Source organism: Lissotriton helveticus, chromosome 6, assembly GCF_964261635.1.
Source record: "Lissotriton helveticus chromosome 6, aLisHel1.1, whole genome shotgun sequence".
NCBI lineage: Eukaryota > Metazoa > Chordata > Amphibia > Caudata > Salamandridae > Lissotriton > Lissotriton helveticus.
In genome coordinates, this window is record NC_136067.1 from 1,899,675,066 (window position 1) to 1,899,694,655 (window position 19,590).

The 19,590-nt window shown below is 46.5% G+C and overlaps 1 long non-coding RNA gene across 1 annotated transcript in view; it reads right to left on the reverse strand.

Annotated features, from left to right (window-relative positions):
- Window positions 1–2,162: 2,162 nt before the first annotated feature.
- Window positions 2,163–19,590, reverse strand: part of LOC144761943 (uncharacterized) — a 151,003-nt gene continuing 133,575 nt past the window's right edge. The window contains exon 3 of the long non-coding RNA XR_013595967.1: window positions 2,163–2,190. This is a non-coding gene — a long non-coding RNA (uncharacterized LOC144761943). The remainder of the gene's footprint in view (window positions 2,191–19,590) is intronic.

A 19,590-nucleotide genomic window follows, 5' to 3' on the forward strand; every position in this document is an offset into this window, starting at 1 on the left:
AACACGCGCTTCTCCTTTTAGCGCTTTAACTTGCTGAGCTCTCCCTTGCAATTCCGCTCACCGGCGGATGCCTTTTCTTGCTCCTTTTGTTTCCGTTTCCTTCCTTTTCCTTTCCTTAGCCTCCCCAGCCACAGCGCTGCTCTTACCGCTGTCGTCGACGATCGGGGTGGGCTCCCGCGTCGCATTTCTTTTCTCTGGTGCTCGGACCAGGGTGGGCTCTTGGCTCCGCTTTGCCTCTCTATTCACGCCGCTTTCACCAGGCGTTTTCTTCAGAGTTGGCCAGTGGACCAGGGTGGGCTCCTGGCTCCGCCGCGCTTCTTTCTGGAAGAACAGGCGATCCACTCCACTTCTGCTCCTGTGATCCCATCTTCGTCTCCAGTTGTCGTGTTGTCGCCGCAAAGGAACTCAGGAGACAGGTAATGGTCGTTATTTCTTTATTACTATATCTTTGCCTCCGTGTGTCCACGCGCATCTGTATCCCCTGATGTCCGACCCTGGAATGCCCCTTCCCCACACCTCTGACCGGATGTGGTGTCCGGTTTCTTCAGTGTCCCCCTAGTGACCTCCAGGGTCCTAGTGCCCTGCTGGCAGGTCACTACAGGTGGCAGAGTAAGGAGACAAGAAGCCTGAACCACGGCCAGGAGACAAGAGCATTGAATGTTTTAGAGGCAGGAGATGGACAAATAACTTTCACAAGTGAGGTTGCCGGGGTCTCCATGGTGAGTGGGGAAAGTGGATTATTTTAAAAAATTCGTCAACCTGCTCTCCCTTCTTCTGCGCCTGTCTTAAGTATTTGATGTAGTGGTAATTCAGAAAAATGCAGACACTCAGTTGGGTGTGAGCCACATCTCTCTGGCCGCCATCACGAAGAGACAACCTCGATTTGATTTACAAATAAGATTGTGATGAAAGAAGCAATGAGAGTTTCTTAACGTTGGTTGTGTTGAGTGCAGTTTTGATGCAGTGTAATTGAAAAAGGGTGATTTAGGCGTGTGATGTAATACGGTGAGATGTAGAAGGTAATCAGCAGTGGAAAGGGTTTAGTTTCTAATGAACTACACATGGTACTGGTAACGAAGTTTGCAGTGTACGTTGACAAAACTAAGGTGACATCCTTGTTTTTCAAGAGATTTATCCAGGGTATTTTACGTTTGAACAATTTTGTGATTCACACCGAAATCCTCAGACAACGACCATGAAAAAGCCAAGGTATTAAGTTCACAAGGACAAATTGTAGGAGTACTCTGAAGGTAACACACAAAAGAGAGGGAGAATAGACCGAGCATTTCTGGCAGACATAAAACACAAGCATGAAAATGTTGATAGTGAAGAAAGGCCCGTAGCTTATTGGTGCAAGGAGAAGCTGTTTACCGGAATGTATGGCATTACGGTGGGTGGGGGTGGGGGGGGCAAGTTGATGTAGACAAGTGGGGCTTCCTGGGAAGAGGCTGACAATCAGAGGAGGACAGATTAGAATAACACATAGTGTAATCATAGTGAGCTAGGAAGATGGAATGGGGCAGGGACACTAGAGGAATAAATTACCAGCAGTATTGTCAAAACCTTTGCAAGCTAAATGGTAATGGTGAGGGTCAGCACAAGTTATATTATGTTATGTGTATGTGTAAAGTTACCCAAAATAGTATCCTGGTTCTCAGCTTGTGTGTGTTTATCCCTGCCTATGGTAGATTGCTTATTTGAAAAGCCAGGTCTTCTGCTTCTTGTGGAATTCAAAGAGAGGAGGAGGGTCTGATGTGTATGTAGTGGGAGGCCGTTCACTTTCTGTTTGATACTTTCAAAACATCATGGGCGGGGCAGTGGTGGTGGTAATGTACAGTGAAATGTAAGGGATCTGTTTACTATGTTTGTAGGACCCTTTTGTCTCGACTTCCAACTCTTTATCTTTTGAGTTTGTTGATTTGTCAATGTATGACTGACAACCGTAGCAGGCTACGGGCCTGATTTATACACTGATAGAAGGCCAGTTGTTCTGCCAGGGCAAGAGATTGAGCTACGGTGTTCTGCATCTGCACAATTCTGTGACTCTTACACCTACAAATAAAAATACTTACAGCAGGCAGCACTTTTGCATGAGACCAATGGGACCCAGAGATTAGACGATCCAGTGTCAAAGGCCACAGTGAACTCCTGGGCAGGGGTCCCAATAGAGATTATGCCAAAATATGAAACCTATTGAAAAACAGAAGTATGGTGAGGCATAGATGTTACATTAAACACAAAAGCTCTTGTCTCTGTCGTCCAATTGCCTTGGCTTTGACACAACTGCCACTATGTACCTGGTTGCAATAAGTTCAAAAACTACTGACACAAATTTCGTTTTTTCATTGATAACTATTAATTCTCCCTTAATAGATGTTCAACTTGGATTATCAGTGTCTGGTTGTTTCTCTGGAGGAGTCAGTGGCGGCTAAAACTATAAAAATATGGTACGTAGCTATGACACCAAACTCACTATATACTGTTACAGGGTGCGCACCTCTCTCCCCTATCCGCGTCCATGAGCAGCAAAGGGAAGGACTTCCTTCTTGCTCAGTGGACACCAATACAACCAATCCTGGAGCTGCTCTCATACTGAGGATTGGAGGGAGCAGGCTAACTCCGCACACATTTTGAGGCTGGGGGCCTGTGCCAGAAATTCTCTGTCTGTTTCACAGCCATAGGATTGCTGGGTGCGCACTGTGCATGTCGGGCTGGCTGTAGCAATAGAGCTGGCCAAAATGACATGTGAACTGCAGGGGCAGCTGTAATCCTGCAATTGCAGAATTCAGCACTGTCCCCTGCCCTCGCATTGTGGCGTTTAAATAAAATGGCATTGACGTGGCACTTATTCGTGTGTGCCTGCTCCGCTTGCAGCAGTTGTGGCGACGCTCCTCCACTCAACTGGAGGAGCCGCTCCTGGGAGGATGGTCCTTGATCATTCTCATGGGTGCTTCCTGTACCATCATTGAAATTGTAGCATGTTAGCATAAGATACAACCCTGTATACATACTGTATACAGCGGTTGGTGTCATACACAATAAAAATAATAATTTTTATGATTAGATAAAACTACTCTTGCATTGCGTTGTAATTAATAACTTACTTGCTGTGCTGCAGTCAGTTGTTTAGCCATCACTCCTGTTAGGTTTTCTGGTAGTAAAGGTGTAGTCTGTTTTTCCAACTGCTAAACTGGACTCTTATTTACCTTGGGCACTGTACAAATAGCCACTGTAACTTAGGGATGTGCATTTAACTAGTACCACTTGAACCTTACAATAGATAACTCAAACTCATCACAGCATTAAAGACCTTATTATGGCCATGAAAAAATAAGTAGCTTTTAAACAAAGGTGTTTAGAATGAAATAATGGTGCAGTAAGATTTGCAAAATGTATTTGTTAAAAAACGAAGTTTACCACCTCGTTATAACACACGTTAACCGTATCACAAAGCTCCCTGGTGAAGTGAGACTACCACGGATATGTTTACAGCTTTTTCAAATGAGATTATTTTTGTGGCACCTCTGCCTTTTACTAAATAGCTTTTAGGTTGAGTTCTATGTGTATGGAGTTCAATGTCAAAAGTATTTCGACCATGTGTCATTGATTTTACCTGGGGCGTGAATGTTAGCAGTATAGATAGAGACAGGCATAGAAAATGTTATGCATGGATACTCAGGGAAAAGCCTGACAAATAGCTCTTTCCTTAGCCGGATCTGCGGGCACATAAAAGCATTTCACTGATAAACCATATGCTTAACTATATCTTTAGGACAAAAAACTGCTTTCAAAGTATGGCTTCGAAATATTATACTTTAAATAATCTCTATGAGAAGAATTCAGTTTGTATTTAACTGTTAAATTCAGCCACACTCAATCACTCAAATTCATGTAGGGAGATATTTATGAAAGTTGTGAACCTTGTAGTTGATATTTTTTGCAAAAGATCTCTTTGCGATCTGTGTTTGCACAATCACCGATATGATGTAGTGGGATATTTTAGTCAGAATAGCGCTTGACATAAATTGTGTGCCATAAATATTGTTGACAAAAATATCACCACAATGGAGTTGGGAGCAGAAAATCTGCATCCAATAACGGTGATATTCTTGTAAACAACATTGAGAATTTTGTGACATACAACCTTACAGCGTATGCCACAGATTCGTTTTAAGGCTTGGAAGAGAGACTTGCCCTGATAGTCCGTGAATCATTCTTAAACAGGTTTTTTAAATACCGTTATTCCCTTAATTTATTTTTTAAATGGTAATGTTTGAATCTATTACAGACATTTTGCAGAGAAATGTTGTGTTTATTTTTCATGCAACATCCATGTAAAAAAAGTTTCATTTAGATCAAAGCAGGACTTTGCATATGGGAAATGGGAGTGTGTCGCGGAGATTGTTTGCAGTAATTTTAGTGAGCTGCTGCAGTGCTAATATTGAAAAGACACCTCACTATCCCTGAATATTAGACGTAAACACATTTAGAAGTTGGACAAGTGTGCCTGTGCACTGTCAGTGACCTCGACAAAGAGGACATGGAAGAGGTGATATTGGATCATAAATTCAAAACTGTTCCGAACAGAGGCCTTCAAAATACTTTTGGCCAAGGGCCCCCAAAATCCTTAAGGTGTCCCTGAAATACCATCAACCATACATCAACTACCATCACCCCAAAGTGTTGTTCCCTCACCCTCAAATATATGTAAGTGCATACATGTAGGGACCTTCATATAGATTTGATGCCGTTATTCTGTGTTTGGGGGGGATAATGCCAGAGTTAGGAAGTAGTGCATTTAACCAGTGCTTAATTTGTGCCGGTGCTTTCCGGTGCTAAGCGCCAGTACTTAATTATCAGGGCGGGTCTACACAAATCTGCTTCATGTCACATATTGCCTTGATGATATAGCCTGCCAGTTGAAAGTAACTCTTAAAAGACGTGCTGTCGATTTTCACTCCGAGGGATGCACTATTGCCTGTAGTGTTTCCAAGCACAGTAACCCCAGTAACAGTTTAGGAGAGGCTATGCCGGAGAAAGCCAGCTTGCGGTGTGAAGCAAAATAATGCCCCCTCCCCACCTGCAGGATTTTTTGTTGAAAGTTTTTATGTAGCGCGTACTCGACCTGAAGGTTATAATCGGAGCGATTTACATAAGCAGCAGCTGCATTGCAGACGGACACATTTATTATAAGGCACAGGAAAATAAGTAAATTACCCAGAATCACAGAATGTTTGAGCCTGCCGCCGAGACTTGAACCCGGTCCTTAGCTTCAAAGTCGCCACTCTCTAGCCCCTAAATCCTGTAACTCACATGACTTCATTGCCCCTCCCACCCCCGTTACAGCCCTGAGGCTGACGTCTCTCAAAAACTGTATCTTAGTCATGCAAGTGTGAAATCCTGTTTGACTTCGCCCTTTTGCAACCATACCTACCTGCAATAGAGAGTGGGGAGGCAGGGACAGGTGAGCAGGTCACGGCCCCCACCGCCCAACAATCACATGTCATAACTCTTAGCGATAAGCGCAGGGGGGCTCTTTTTCATCTAGCTGCGAGACTGAGACTGAGCTAGAGGCGATTCCTATGCAGCAGTAGTACTATTCATATGCTATGTTGATGGCGGACCTTAGTTCAGTTACATCTAGTAATAACTACTTCTTGACTGCCTCATAGTTCCTCAACAAAGGAGCCTTCCAGAACCCGTTCAACCTAGTCTTTCGTCGCTGCTCATATAATCATGACGATTCACGGTTAGGACGTTGTACAGCTGTCAGGAACTATGGGGCCCTTTAGGATGGCGGGCGGTAGCCACCGCCGGCCTGGCGGGGGCAATCCGCCCACCTTCCGCCCTGAAATGACCCCCCGCCTCATTAGGATGGCTGCGGGGTCCGCGGCGAACGGAAAGACCGTCCGATGCTTTTCCGCCCCGGTCGCCTTGCACACGCACAGGCACGCCAAGACGCACTGGAGCACCGGCAGCTGTTGAGGTCCATCGACAACAGAATGGCACAACTGGTGAACCTCATGGGGCAGCAAGCAGCGGCTCGGAGGGACCAGCCTCCAGGCCCTATACCACCTCCCCCTCCCCCCAGTGGCCTGCAGGATGTCATTCCACAAACATCCCCTGAGGCCACAGAGAGGGATGTGTCCCCCGAGCAAGCTGCCCCCACAGCAGCCCCCCCTCCGGCCAAAATACAGAGGGGACATCCGAGGAAACAGCCAGGTGAACCCAGTGGCAAAGCACCAGCCAGCCGCCAGACAAGGAGCCAGCGCTGACTTCACCATACCCTGAGCCTGTGATTCACTCTGCTGACTATCCTCCCCCGCACCGCCAGGCCATGGCATATATCTGTTGTACTGGGTTCCCACACAATGTGGGTTCTACACGATGTTCTCATCCCTCATGACTTTCAAATTGCTGATCCCCACCCCCCATCTTGTAAATATGCACTCCCCCAACACTGCCACCATTGTAAATAAACACCCTTGAAACACTCATGTCCGTGTGTACTCCAAGTTTTTATCACAGGGTGTACAATGATGTAAACGTTACCATGTCCAAGGAGCAATGCCAGTCTGTACTCATGGTGAATATGAAGCGACCTAGGGAGAACAAGAGAACAACATACACATGTGAGGAGACTACATCACAGCCATCACACCACACCGAACTTCACGGCCATGCTATCTACCCACTCCACAATTTGCACCAGTCACAACATACCCATTCTTGATCCGTACATGACTACCATGTCCCACACACATTGGCATCCAGCACGGAGCCAACTACACGGTGATTCATATGCAGCAGTAGTACTATTCATATGCTATGTTGATGGCGGCCCTTAGTTCAGTTACATCTAGTAATAACTACTTCTTGACTGCCTCATAGTTCCTCAACAAAGGAGCTTTGCAGAACCCGTTCAGCCTAGTCTTTCGTCGCTGCTCATATAATCATGATGATTCACGGTTAGGACGTTGTACAGCTGTCAGGAACTATGGGGCCCTTTAGGATGGCGGGCGGTAGCCACCGCCGGCCTGGCGGGGGCAATCCGCCCACCTTCCGCCCTGAAATGACCCCCCCACCACATTAGGATGGCTGGGGGGTCCGCGGCGAACGGAAAGACCGTCCGCTGCTTTTCCGCCCCGGTCGCCTTGCACACGCACAGGCACGCCAAGACGCACTGGAGCACCGGCAGCTGTTGAGGTCCATCGACAACAGAATGGCACAACTGGTGAACCTCATGGGGCAGCATGCAGCGGCTCGGAGGGACCAGCCTGCAGGCCCTATTCCACCTCCCCCTCCCCCCAGTGGCCTGCAGGATGTCATTCCACAAACATCCCCTGAGGCCACAGAGAGGGATGTCTCCCCCGAGCAAGCTGCCCCCACAGCAGCCCCCCCTCCAGCCAAAATACAGAGGGGACATCCGAGGAGACAGCCAGGTGAACCCAGTGGCAAAGCACCAGCCAGTCGCCAGACGAGGAGCCAGCGCTGACTTCACCATACCCTGAGCCTGTGATTCACTCTGCTGGCTATCCTCCCCCGCACCGCCAGGCCATGGCATATATCTGTTGTACTGGGTTCCCACACAATGTGGGATCTACACGATGTTCTCATCCGTCATGACTTTCAACTTGCTGATCCCCACCCCCCATCTTGTAAATATGCACTCCCCCAACACTGCCACCATTGTAAATAAACACCCTTGAAACACTCATGTCCGTGTGTACTCCAAGTTTTTATCACAGAGTGTACAATGATGTAAACGTTACCATGTCCAAGGAGCAATGCCAGTCTGTACTCATGGTGAATATGAAGCGTCCTAGGGAGAACAAGAGAACAACATACACATGTGAGGAGACTACATCACAGCCATCACACCACACCAAACTTCACGGCTATGCTATCTACCCACTCCACAATTTGCACCAGTCACAACATACCCATTCTTGATCCGTGCATGACTACCATGTCCCACACACATTGGCATCCAGCACGGAGCCAACTACACACAGCACTCACATCCCACATCCAGACATCATCACCAACCACCCCTCCCGCATACCATGTCAACACCGTACGTTGACACCCACCTTCAAGGGAAGTAGCGCTCAATGAGCTGACGTCTCTGGTCCATATCTTTCTCCTCTCCACTATCATCATCACTGGACACGGCGGGATAGCATGCGGAGCCACTTGTTGGTCTGCAGGGTCCAGGATCAGGGGGATCACCTTGCGCAGGGCCAGGTTGTGGAGCATGCTGCAGGCAACCACGATTTTGCAGACCTTTGCGGGTGAGTAAGGCAGGGCCCCTCCGGTCTTGTCCAGGCAGCGGAACCTTGACTTCAGCAGCCCGAATGTGCGTTCCACAACCCAACGTGTCTTGCCATGTGCCACATTATATTGCTGTTCGCCTGGGGTAGTGGGATTCCGTATTGGGCTCAACAACCATGGGCGGTTCGGATACGCAGTCACCTATGGGAGAGGTGGACAGGCACATCCAACATTACCACTGTGGTGGGGGTCAGCAGGGCACACATACAACACACTGGTTGACACTTCGAACTCACCAACAAGCCAGGCACGTTCCGGATGCAGATTCACCATCAGTTGGGGCACAATGCTGCTCCGCAGGATGTGGGAGTCATGTGCACAGCCTGGAAATCTGGCACACACATGCGAGATTATCCGATCGCCCTGGAACACCACTTGCACATTGATGGAGTGATAATGCTTCCGATTACGATAAATTTGTTCACGTGCCTGTGGTGGAACCAGACCAATATGTGTGCCATCAATGGCACCCACCACATGTGGAATCCGACCCAGAGCGTAGAAATCAGCCTTCACAGCTGGCAATTCCGCTGCCCGTGGAAAATGGATATATTCATCCTTAACCAGCATCATGGCTGCCAGGACATCACGCAGTACCACACTAAACATGGGTTGGGACATCCAACCCCCCTGCTGTACCAACCGTGTACTGAAATGTGCCAGTAGCGAAGAAGTGAAGTGCCGCCATCACCTTGACCGTTGGTATTATTGCGCCGGGATATGCCCTGCGTGGCTGCAGGTGGGGCTCTAGTTAGGCAACCAGGATCTGCAATGTGGGACGGTCCAAGTGGAATTTGTGTATCACCTCGTCGGCCACCATGTCCTCCAGCACAGTGTATGGACGGTGCACATTCGGAGCCCTCCTAGGATGGGAGCACATGTCAATTGTAAACAATGCACTGCTGTACCACATTTGAGATCATGACAGACACAGCAACAACAATGACTGACATCACCAGTGATGGTACCACAGACTACATGTGGGTTGGCCCTGGCACACAACAATGGCACACCTGTAAACTTGCCACACATTGACATCCCCACAATGACATCACAGCCATGTGTTTGCATAAAGGCACGTTTCCACAAGTAGAACAGACAGCCCTGATTGTGCAACATACACCTCATGTGTGGAACTGCATCCCCACAGGCCCCAATCTAGGTACTGCACCATACCAATACAGAAATATACAGTCCATGAGGTCAGGCACCTCTGACTAGACTTGCATAGGCTGGGCATGGACACATGAGAAGGGAATCCATCAAGCATACATCACACAGCAACAAAATCAAAGTGCATCCATCACATCATCACATGTCGTTGCACATACCAAGCACAGACTCACATGAAGCACAATCTGCAGGTCCATGGGAACACTGAACTGTGTAAATGTTAACCAACAACCCATGTCACATGTGAGCCACCACATCACAACATTGTCACTGATGTGCACTGGCCTGGCATGTGCACTCAGCAGTGGCCTAGGTGGGAAACTAGCAATGTTTGCACTGCTCTGTTGCATGATCATGGTGGCCAATGGACACCCTTGAACAGCGCCCTTCGCCACAGCATGATGTGTTGGCAGGTACCATGTACCTGCTCTGCCACCCATATCCCCTTGCCAACACTGAATGTGTGCCTGAACATGCAGTTCTTAGCCTCGCGCTGGCAGTGCACGCCTGCCGCAAATTCAAAACTTGCATTTAGCCTCCACAATGGCAGTTCACATTGGCTGTTGAATAGGGTGCCATGGCGGGGACACACCGGCACGGTCATGCAGGAGCGGGTCTCGCTTTCTGCAACATTTGAATCTACATTGTGAAATGGCAGTTGGTATGTCCCTCCATGCAGATACCGGTACCCACCGCCTTCCCACGGCGGTGAGTCACTCACCAACCGCGGAACGGCGGTGGGTACCGCTATGTGCATGGCGGAAAATACCAACTGCCATTTCACAATGTAGATACAAATGTTGCTGAAAGCCTGCCCCGCCCCCGCGGTAAGCGTGAACCTCCATCGCGGTGCTGCACACTGGATGCATTCGAAAGATGCACCATCGCTTTAGCGCGCGCATGACCGCGTCATTGTGTCACCACCGTGGCATCAACAGCCAGCTAAATGCAAGTTTGAAAATCGCGGAAGGCGTGCACTGCCACCGGGGAGCCAGTCAATGGAGAGTTTTGAAGTAGGCAGACCTTGGACACCAATTGCAGCTGCCCTGTACCACTGATATTACCTCTGGGCCCTATATATGTGTGGGAGTGAGCACCACATCTCCACTGCTTCCAGCCACTGCTGCCTGCACCCATCACCTCTACCTGCTGCTGCCTGCTCCCTACAATACCCACTGCTGTTGCTGCAGATCCAGTCTCCAGCCTGTGCTGCCTGCACCCATCACCTCTTCCTGCTGCTCCCTACATAATCAGGTGCTGCTGTGCCAGTGTCCTGGACACCGTGATGGCGAGGGTTGTGCAGATCCGGTCCCGTCCCTTCACCACTGAGGAGCTGGATGTCCTCGTGGACGGGGTGCTCAACCAGTATGGGAGGCTATACAGTGCCCCTGGAGTGCTGGTAAGTGTAGTGTGATGTAAATGAGGGGGCATGGGGTGCACCACTTACTCTGTGCAGCTGCTGTCTAGGCATGCTGGGTGGCTGTGTGGGACATAGTTGGGCATGCTGTATGCATGGTGATGTTATGTGTACCCAGTTCCTCATGATTCGCAGTCCGCACTTTGAGATAGGTAGGCTAGTAATTAGTGGGCTGACTCAGGTATGTTGTGTGCATGTGACAATCCGTGGGGGTGGTGTGGGAATTGCATATCCATGTCCTTCCATGTTGGGGCCATGGCACAGATCCCTTTTCACCAGGGCCATGTCGTTCGGTAGTGTGCATTTGAGGGCAATGTTGGTCTGCTCCAGCCCTCCCTGGACATTGTGGGGTTTGTCTGGTTCACTCACAGGCTAATTTGCTACAATGATATGACATCTGATTCACCCATGGGCACCAAGAAGATATCTATATGCTGGTACATGTGCTGTTCCACTCCCCATCCCAGCTATCTAGTTTGTGTGTGCCTCCCATGCCTTTTCTCTAAGTCGCAGTGTGCTTCAATTGCTTGTGAGTGGACTCTGTGTTGTGTGCAGTTGTCATGGTTTTCCACCAGCAAGACATACATGGTGCATACCTGTGTCTGGCCCTGTACTTGGCAATCAGATCAGTGGCCTAATGGCATCACCTGCATAGTGGTCCGCATTGTCGTGCCATGGATGTTTGACGCACATGTTTCACATGTACAGGCAATTTGTGCTAATGAGGATAGGTGATGGAGGTTGTGGATGCACAGGCTGTGTATGATATGTTGTTTGGACTTCGAGGTCTGTCCGCCACTTGCCTATGAAGTTTGGGACTCTGGCACTTTCGTGTACCCACATCTCTCTCTCTTTCAGCATTGGACGAGGGCAGTGTCAGACAGACAACAGAGGCAGTTGATGAAAATGCATCGTGCTCTGATGTAACACAGGATACGACCGAGACAGATGTGAGCAGCATCGTTGAGGGTGGCAGTAGTGTCCATGAGGACTCGCGTGTTGAGACACCAACATCCTCGTCATCCGACAGCAGGGGTGAGTCTTCATTGTTATGTGACACAGGGAGTGGGAAATCGACCCCCTCAACCGGCACACAGCGTACAGGGCCCACCCTCCCTCAAACTGCAACAAGTACTGCCCGTGCTCGCCAGAGGCAAAGACGCAGAGTGTCCATTGGTCCAGGCACCGCTGCACCGCTGCACCTGACGCTGTATGCCAAACTGCCCTCAGTGCTGAGGCAGTTGACCTGCTGCGCCAGCTGTGTGTGGGTCAGACTAACATGCTAAATGCATTCCTGGACCACGACAGGAAGTTGGGCCAGGTGGTAGCTTTCATGGAGGGGATGCATGGGGATGTGGCTGGTATACACAGGACAGTCCAGTCCTTGTCCTCAAAAGTGACGGCAGCCATTCAGCTGTCACATGCCCAAAGTTCAGGTTCTGTCCCTGCGTCCACACCACAGGCTGTAACAGAGGAGAGTGACCTCTCCGATCCTGCCTCACACTCTGGATATGGCACACAGAGACAACACAAGCAGCAGGCAAAGCAACACAGGCCACAGACACCGTACTCTGGGGAGCTAGAGGCAGCCCAAGGCACGACGTAAGCTGCCCCTAAGATGAGACACAGGGCACTCAGGCGTCCCCATCCATGACCACTCCCAGGGACAAGGCACCTCCCAAGGAGAAGGCACCTCCCAAGGACAAGGCACCTCCCAAGGAAAAGGCACCTCCCAAGGACAAGGCATCTCCCAAGAACAAGGCACCTCCCAAGGACAAGGTATCTCCCAAGAACAAGGCACCTCCCAGGGACAAGACATCCACCGAGGACATACAGCCATCAGCCTTGCCTCCCCTGAAGCTGGTGTTGGTGAGGGATCGCAAGATACTTGTCTCTGAGGTCGATTCACCCCATACCTCGACTCCCACCACCACCCCAGTGAAGCAGAGGAAGGAGTACAGTGTTGTGGGGTCCTCTGTTACACAGGTGTTTGAGGGCAGGAGGCAGGGCCAAAGTAAGCTTTCAGCAGGGTCCAGCACGTCCCCAGAGAGCAGACCATCACCAGCACATGATCCACCTTTGATGGGAAGGGTGTCTGTGGAGCCAGCACCACTTCCCAATCCTGTCAAGTCCAGGCCGAGCTTACAGATCCCCAAAGAGCGTAGACACACACCGCAAACAACTGAGCCTCATACTGTCTCTCCTGTACAGCTGTCTCCAGATCCCCGTGCCACCCAGCCTCCTGGACCATACAGCCCAGTGGGTCATCAGTACAGTGATGTCACTACCTCAGCTTCAGTTCACTCATGTGTCAGATACTGGCACTGTGTCTGTTGTCCACTCTCAGGTGTCAGATAAAAGCACTGTGTCTGTTGTTCGCTCTCCTGTATCAGGTACTGCCACTGTGTCTGTTGTTCACTCACATGTATAAGATACTAGCACTGTGTCTGTTGTTCACTCTCCTGTCTCCGATAATAGGACTGTATCTGTGCTTCACTCTCATGTAGAAGATACTTGTATGGTGTCTGTTGTTCACTCTCCATTATCAGGTACTGCCACTGTGTATGGAGCTATCTCTCATGTATCAGATGCTAGCGCTGTGTCTGTTGTTCAGTCTCCTATGTCAGGTGCTGCCAGTGTCTGTACCTCCGATAGTACACAGTCCACCTGATTCTCTGGTGTGAGTTTAAGTCCCCCTCACGCACATCTCTTTCACATTGCTGGCTGGACTATCCATTGTAGGCACCCTGGCTGTGTTGTTGCCCTTGGCAGTGTATATGCACCACCTTTCCCTGTGCTGCCTCAGATGTACCTGCTCTGTTCTGGCCACTAGCCCTGTTTGAATTATGATGCAATGCGCCACTGACTTTTGCTGCCTCAGATGTACCTGCTCTGTTCTGCCCATTGGCCCTGTTAGGAATGTGATGCAATGCGCCGCTCACTTGTGCTGCCTCAGATGTACCTGCTTCTGTTCTGGCCACTGGCCCAGTTTGAGTTATGACGCAATGTGCCACAGACTTGTGCTGCCTCAGATGTACCTGCTCTGTTCTGGCCACTGGCCCTGTTTGAGTTATGATGCAATGTGCCACTGACTTGTGCTGCCTCAGATGTACCTGCTCTGTTCTGCCCACTGGCCCTGTTTGAGTTATGATGCAATGTGCCACTGACTTGTTCTGAGCTACCAGCACACTGAAGCAGGTGTCTATGCGTGAAAAGAATGATACATAAATAAACACATAAACCAGCATGCGACATAGGTGAAGGTGTGTGATAGTTAGTAGTGGTGTTGTTACTATCATTGGTAGCACTGGCAGGCGCAATGTGCGGTGCAAGCTGCAGTGGCCTCCTGACGAGAGACCCGGCACTTATTATTTTACAAAGTAAACACAGCATTTAACCACTGCAAATGAGTCTGGTAGATGGAAAATGGAGTATTATTAAGGACACTGACACTGACTGTGTGCATTCAACAAATAATGTTGTAGTTAGACACTGTGACAGTGAATGTTAATAATCTTCAAACCAATGGCATACTTCGAAACAGTATTTTATCTTGTTATTAGAGTTTAAAGGGGAGATGAGGGTCTGGGTAAGCTCCTCCAGCACGTCTGCTTCCCCCAACAATCTCTACACCTATAATGCCTGCCACAACAAAACCTCTGATATCGCACTGATAAAAGTACACTAGTATCCACCCTGGCATTAACAATATCACCACTCCCCATATCACTGTGCACACAGCTGTTGTTTCTGTAACGGAAGTATCTGATAGTAATCACTGTAAACCCTGCTGAAGTATTTGAAACAGCATTATTTCCCATTGATCCCTGCATAAACTTCTCTAATTTTACCCACAGCGGTACCTCTCATATATCAATATATGCACTACCCTAAATCTTCTGAGAACAGTACCTCACATAGAGCACTGTAGAAATTGCTCTAATATCTTTATCAGCAGCACTTCCCATAGAGCACTATATAAATTGCACTCAAATTTCTCACAGCTGTATCTCCCATAGACCAATATATATGCCATGCCAATGTTTGTAAAGCTTTAAAGTAAGTCCCATAGATCACAGTAGGTGTTGCTTAATACCTCTCAGAGCGCTATCTCAGAGAGGAATGTATGAATTGTTGGTTGATCCGAATTGCCATTTAGAAGTTACCAACCTTAGGGCTGGGGCCTTGACTGGGTTGAAAACAAGAAGGTGTTTTCCTGTGACACCATGGTGCATATTATCAAGGCGGGCGATATGAAATTATCGCCGCTTTAGCGGCCGTTTTCGGACGCAAAGCGGCTATAATTTCATCGCCCTATAAGCAAGCTGTGGCTAACTGATGTTAGCAACAGCTTTGAGGCGATAGCGAACGGTTTGGCCCGCTTTGCATGTCAGCGATATTTATCGCTAATGATATGCAAAGTGGGCGTACCCAACCTGTTAGCGACTGAAGGCAGTCGCTAACATCGCTATCGTCTATTAGCAAGGCAGGCGTAGCGATGAAAATATTCGCGCTAAGTGCGAATATCTCCAAAAGCTAACGCCTGTTCAGACCGCTTCTTAGCCTGTATATCCAAAGGAAGTTCGATATTCAGGTTAAGAACCTATTGGCGTAAATGCCTGAATTTCGCTGGATTCCTAACAATATTCACGCATTTCGCCGCTATCGCCGGATAGTTTATCGCTTTAGAGATAAACGTTGCTAATAGCACGTTATCTTTGCGATAAAATCTGGCGATGCTTGGCGATAAAAAGAATTTCGCTAAGCCCATTTAGCAATAAATATCGCTAGTTGTTGATAATATGCCCCCATGTTTTTTGTGAATAGAATCTGCAACATGAGGGGAAGAGAAGTTAGACAAAATATCGGATACAAAATATTGTGTTGCAGAAATATCATGGCAGGAATAACCGGATCTCTTATAAATTGTGGACAGGAATATCAAAGGTAAAAATTTTGTTTTAAGTGTTGTCTTTTATATCGTTGTAAACAAAATCAATGTTGCTAATATCATTCGATATAATACCATTTTTAGTGTAAAACAGTATGGAAAGTGTTTTTTTTTATACCACGTGTTTATACTTTTTTAATACAGTTTAGTTTTAGAATAATTTTTATTTATTAATTTGTTATATTTTGTAAATTTTAAAATAGTTTCATGTTTTTATGAATAATTACATTTTTTGCTAGTAGCCGGATGTTGTGTTAAGTTAAAAGGGCATAGGGGTGGGGAGATTTAAAACAAATGTTTATTATACTTTTTTATTTTAAGTTCATAATCTTTTAGATATGCAATTGTTTTAAATTCATTTTAAATGTATTTTATTATAATATATATTTATTACATTTTTAAATATGTGAAAAATATGTTTTAATGTTTTTTTAATTAAAATAATAAAATTATAAAATTCTTTAGGAAATGTATGTACTTAAAATAAAAATATAGATTTTTATGAAATGTTTATAATTGTATTTAAAACAATATTTAGAAAGGAAAACAACATTGAAAAATTGTTATAATGTCAAAAATGTTAAACATTTGGAGGATATGTTTCAGAAAATGGTGGATTTTTGAAAAAAATTTGGTTATAATTTAAAAAGAAATTTGAAAGGTAGAAATATTCATAATAATTTTGAAAATGTAATTGCTTAATTTTGTTTTTTAATTATTTGAATTTCTTATGTAAATAATAGCTTAAATTAGTGTGTTATACCATAACAATTTGTTTATTAATTACATTTTATTATTTTACTTAAGTTTGATAATGTGTAGTTTAACCCTGTATTTTGTATGTGTTAAATATTATATTGTAGTTAAAAAGTTTTATTTTGAATTGTATGTAAACATTTTGTATTTTTAAGTTTTTACACCTTCACCAAGTTAGTCTGGAATGCATTGGAAATAGTAATAACCCGGTATTTGTAATGACCCCTTTGACGTCCAACAACATCCCCATGTTGGTTTAGATTGGAGTGGGAATAATAAATATCAAGACTTCCCCATTTTTACACCCTACCAAAGTTACACAAAGAAACACAAACACCACCAGGAAAGCGTATTATATCAGGCATAGGGTCAGTCTTAGAACCACTATCGAAATTTTGTGACAATTTCTTTAGTCCACTGGTTAAGGAAACTCCAACCTTCCTCCAGGACACAAGGGATGTCTTGAATTTAATTGAAGCAATCAAGTTGGAGGGCACCAAGCCGGACATCATAGTCACCTTAGGCGTCGAAGCTCTCTACACCAACATCCCACAATTAATTACACTTGAGGTTGTAGAGGAGACAGTAAGGGCCACAACCTAGACAGCCGCAACACACATAAGCTTCATTGTGCAATGTGCTAATATTGCCCTAACAGAGCACATTTGCCCCTAGTCTGGCATGTCTTTACCTGTCAGACTTTGAGGCCAAACACGTGCTCACTGATACCAACCCTTATAAAGATAACATTACGCTGTGGCGTCGCTACATTGACGATGTCCTGGTGTTTTGGAAAGGTGGGCAAGATCTCATTCCTGCCTTCGTCACCTGGCTCAATGGCGCAACCCCCTCCTTCGGTTCATGGCTAATATATCTGACCTTGAACTACCCTTCCTGGACCTGATGATCAGCCGCAAGTCCAATAGATTGGAGACTTAAGACTTTTAAGAAACCCACAGACACTCACAGTCCCCTTCTATTCAGCAGGTTCCACCCGAAAGCCCTACGGGAAAACCTCCCCTATGGGCAATTTCTGCGGATGAGCTGCAATTGCAGTAATCTGGAGGATGACAAATCAAAGTCATCAGATATAACCAATCATTTAGCCAAACTGAGCTACCCAGTCAGTAAAATAAAAACGGCTCAGAAGAGAGCCTGCAGCGCTAATAGAGAAGCACTCCTCAAAACACAATCAAAGGCTAAAACTGAGCACATGGCATGTGTAACCACATTTACACCCGAATCCAATATGATGAGACAGGTCATAAGGAAACATTGGAGAATTCTCCAGATTGGTGACCATGCTCCAAGCCACACAAGGTTTGCTTTCAAAAGAACTGCCAATCTACAAGATATGCAAATTAGCACCAGGCCCAGAAAAAAGATGTCACCACCACACAACCCACTATGGAACTTACCACCTGTAAATGGCCACTTTCGTTGTGGGAAATGTGTAGTCTGTCTGCTTACTAACGCAAAAAAGACAGTTACACTAACACTCTGTGGTGGACACACCAATTGTAAAATACGAAATTGCATATACCTTATCACCTGTCCCTGTCCCCGTCAGCTTCAATATGTGGGCATGGCTACATGTCCTGTGAAAACCAGGATTACAGAACATAGGAGCAATATAAGGTGTAAAAAGACAAACACAAAAATGTGTTCTCACTTTACAAAACAAAATTATACGACTAATGACCTACACTGGACTATACTAGAAGCCCACCCTCAAATATCAAAAGAGGCTTTGTTCAGGAAGGAACACAACTGGGTTTTCAAACTCTCCACATATACTACAGATCTAAATGATGATATGCCATGGTAGAACTGAACCAACCAGTGTAACCATTTCACATAAACTGATGATAGGCCCTGCCCCCGATGGTGTCCAACCAAACGTTTTTATAAGGAAGTCATACGTTAAACACTGTAGTACCTGTGCCTGGGCAGAATGATTGCCCCAATTTGGCATTCAACCTGTATCCCACATGCATAATGTGCATGACAACACAGCCATGCACCCCTAGTCTCGCCCACATATTATCCCCGTCTACTTCATAGCAGGGGAAAACACCAGAAAGGAAGGGTCGGACAACATAAGTGGCCCCAATATGTCATCTGCCAGACATTACTAACCATTATGTGACATACACCCTTGGCCTTATGTAGGTCGATGTCATCCCCGATAAGCAAGCGTATCTCTGATTCAGTACCTCACACAAGCAACTGCTATGCTCTTTAATCAACGCCCAATTTACCTTGTTTACCACTAGAGCAGACCTATAGGGGCAACTAGCACATTAGTTTACTTCAATAAAATATCATCAATAGCGCAGCCACACTTGTATTCACACTGTCGTGAGCAACCTCTGTTTAAATTGTGAATTTCAATAACATTCAATACCAAGATGGCCGACGCAGTTGACGGCCTAGCACTATTATGCGCTAATGTCAGCATGAGCCATGCAACATAAACTACATCCCCAGAAACACTCCTCATGGGGACCAGAGCCAGGGTAGGATCACAGCTAGTTGACGAGGCTTCCTACGTCAGAGCAACGAGGTGCTCTGCCATAACACCCCTGTGAATTCAGACCTACTTATCTAGGGGTGAGTGTACAAGCTTGTACTGCGCATTTTACCATTCCTTGAACACGCACACTTGACGATCACTTGCAATAGGATGTATGATTTTACATCGCAAACAATTACCACGCATGGCATAACCATACAAATTTTACTTCGCAAGTGGCATTACAACGCAGCTTTTTACAACGCAGCATTTTACCACGCTTATTTTTAAAATGCACATTCGTTCCGAAACATCAAACGTCGCTTAAGCACGTATTTCCATCGAATGTACTTAATGACAACGGTTGGCTAAAAAATATGATGTGATTTTTGTGAGCGTTTGTCTTTTGTCACTTTCACTGACCCTCTACAAACATGTCCCCAA